The 2,506-nt window shown below is 42.4% G+C and overlaps 1 protein-coding gene across 1 annotated transcript in view; it reads left to right on the top strand.

Annotated features, from left to right (window-relative positions):
• The window catches only part of WDR25 (WD repeat domain 25), a 206,383-nt gene that overhangs the window by 110,412 nt on the left and 93,465 nt on the right, over positions 1-2,506 (top strand). The gene's annotated exons all lie outside the window — the stretch shown is intronic.

The following is a 2,506-nucleotide window of genomic DNA, read 5'->3' as shown; positions in this document are numbered from 1 at the left end:
TTTTTTTTTTTTTTTTTTTTTTTTTACACTGTGCATTTTTTATGTAACAATTATATTTTATTAATTAATAACTGACTTCATTGGAGCTTCCTGGTTGCACACAATGGAAGATTGTGGACCTACAGTCTTACGTATTGTAAGGCCTTTGAGACAAGAATGATCTTTTCTATGTAATAATTTGCTTAGCACACTTTGGGCATAATAACAGTAGCAGCAACAACAATACTAATATTAATCCAGGCTTAGAAAACGAGCACATTTTTTTGGGGCAGAAGAAAAAAGAATATCCTTGGTGGGCTCACAAAGCAGCCTTTGTTTGAAGCATATAGCAAGATTTCATATGATAAAGATTTAGGTATCATTAACTAATTACCAAGAGTTTTTAGGATTTCTTTAGTATCTTTTAGTAGTTTTAAAATTTCTAATTGTACATACAATAAAACTGTCAATAGTAATAATTAAAACATTGATTTAGTTGCACTGCTGTCTCTGGCAGTGAAAATACTGGGGTTCACTGACCTGTCCATTGTAGAATTTGGCAGAAATATTGTTTAGTTAAGCTCAAACAGCAGAGATAGTAATAAATCATGCAGTCATCAGTTCTTTTGTAATCTAGTATTTATTGAAGTAGGATATTAATGAAAAATGAATACTAGTAGTTAGCCAACTTCCTAGCTCAAAAAAATGAACATGCTAGATATTACTTTCTCATATAATTTGTTCAGAAATTTCTGTTGTCGAAATGTCTGGTGAAAAAGCACTTCAATAGAGCCTGTGTTTTTGATTAACAAGGTAAGCTGCATATTTGATAACCTTTTTAATTATGATTTGGGTTATATTCATTTGCTAGGAATACCTTACAATGCTTCTATTAATTCTGCTAACCATTACCTTTCCTTTTATAAAATAATTGGTTTTATTTTTATAATATGAATTAGACTAAGACATTCTAGAAACATTGAAGACCTCATCTTGAATGCTCTACTTGTCCTGTTGACTTACAAGGTTAAGATAATAAGTAAGTGTGGGCTTTTCAAATGTTCTTAGTAGTGGCCTAGGTCTGCATATTCTTCTGGCTTTAGAAAAATCCCACTTCTGTCTGTATTATATAGTTTTGCCTCTGTCAATTGCGTCTTGGCTATCCAAACCCTTGGTTATCTGCAATGCTCCCCCCTTTGGTTTTGCTGCTGCTTCCAAACCTCCAGGCTTCCCTGCCTTCCTCCAGGTTCCATTACCTGTACCTACCCCTGGGGCTGGGGCAGAGCAGCGTAGCTTGTGGGGCTGCGGGAGCCTATCGGTACAGGATTGGGGAGATCTGGGGATCTGCATAGCATCTGTGCTGGTGCAGTGCAGTTGGAGTTGCCTCCTGCAGTGGGGACTGAGGGTGGCATGTAGCAAGGGGGTGCTGTGCAGCGTGGCACAGTACATCTATTCGTGCAGTATGCTTCCATAGCATCCTGGATGCTTCCAGGATGATGCTACCCTGTGCTGGTAGAGGCCTGTGGTGCAGGTGGGTTGGGAGGACTTGTATGATCCGTTGGTGGGGTCAGGGGGGTTGTTCACATGGCATGGCATGCAGCCTGAAGACTGTGTAGCTGGGGGTCCTGTGGCTCCCAGACACCCAGACGTTGGACTTGGCTACATGTTGACTTTATGGAAATAGGAGACTTCTCCCCTAGCTTGCTCCTGCGGCCATACGGCTGAGGGCAAGCAAAACTCAGGGGCATCCAAACCCCAGGCCTATGGGCTTGGGCCTGCATATAGGATGCCCACCAAAGGATTTGGAAGTATCTGAAGTCCCAGGTGGGTGGAGGATGCTTTCCGGTAGCAGGGCCATGTATGGTTCTTGAATGTTTCACACGGATTTGGAGTTGATTTGGCTGATTTGACTTGAAACAAAACAAAACAAAAGGTTGGATAGCCCTGCTGTAACTAACCCAAACCAGTTTTTCATACTGTTCTTTTTAAGCATTGTTTAGTACTGTGATGTATGTTTGCTTTTCAGTTCCATACAATAGCTTGCAACTGTTTCAGTTACGCAAATGACTTCTCAGCAGGTGCTTTCCAAAGGAGTTTGGATAATCATAGAATCACAGAAGTCGGGTCGGAAGGGACCTTGTAGATCTTCAAGTCCGACCCCCCGCTTGGGCAGGAAAAAAACTGGACTCAAATGAGTCCAGCCAGGTAGGCATCAAGCCTCTTCTTAAAGACCCCCAGGGTAGGAGTCGTCACCACCTCCCTTGGAAGTTGGTTCCAGCTTCTAGCCGCCCTAACTGTGAAGTAGTTCTTGCGGATGTCTAATCTAAACCTACTCTCCAATAATTTGTGTCCATTATTCCTTGTCATGCCAGGGGGTGCTAGGGGAAACAGTGTCTCCCCCAAACCCTTCTGGTCCCCCCTAGTGAGTTTATAGACAGTCACCAGGTCCCCCCTCAGCCTTCTCTTGTGAAGGCTGAACAGGTTTAGGTCCCGCAGTCTTTCATTGTAGGGTCTGCCCTGTTGTCCC

The sequence above is a fragment of the Gavialis gangeticus genome, unplaced genomic scaffold, assembly GCF_001723915.1.
Source record: "Gavialis gangeticus isolate Ggan-Ray unplaced genomic scaffold, GavGan_comp1, whole genome shotgun sequence".
Lineage (NCBI taxonomy): Eukaryota > Metazoa > Chordata > Crocodylia > Gavialidae > Gavialis > Gavialis gangeticus.
Note: the sequence above shows the minus strand (reverse complement) of the source record. Positions and strands in the feature narration are given on the sequence as shown.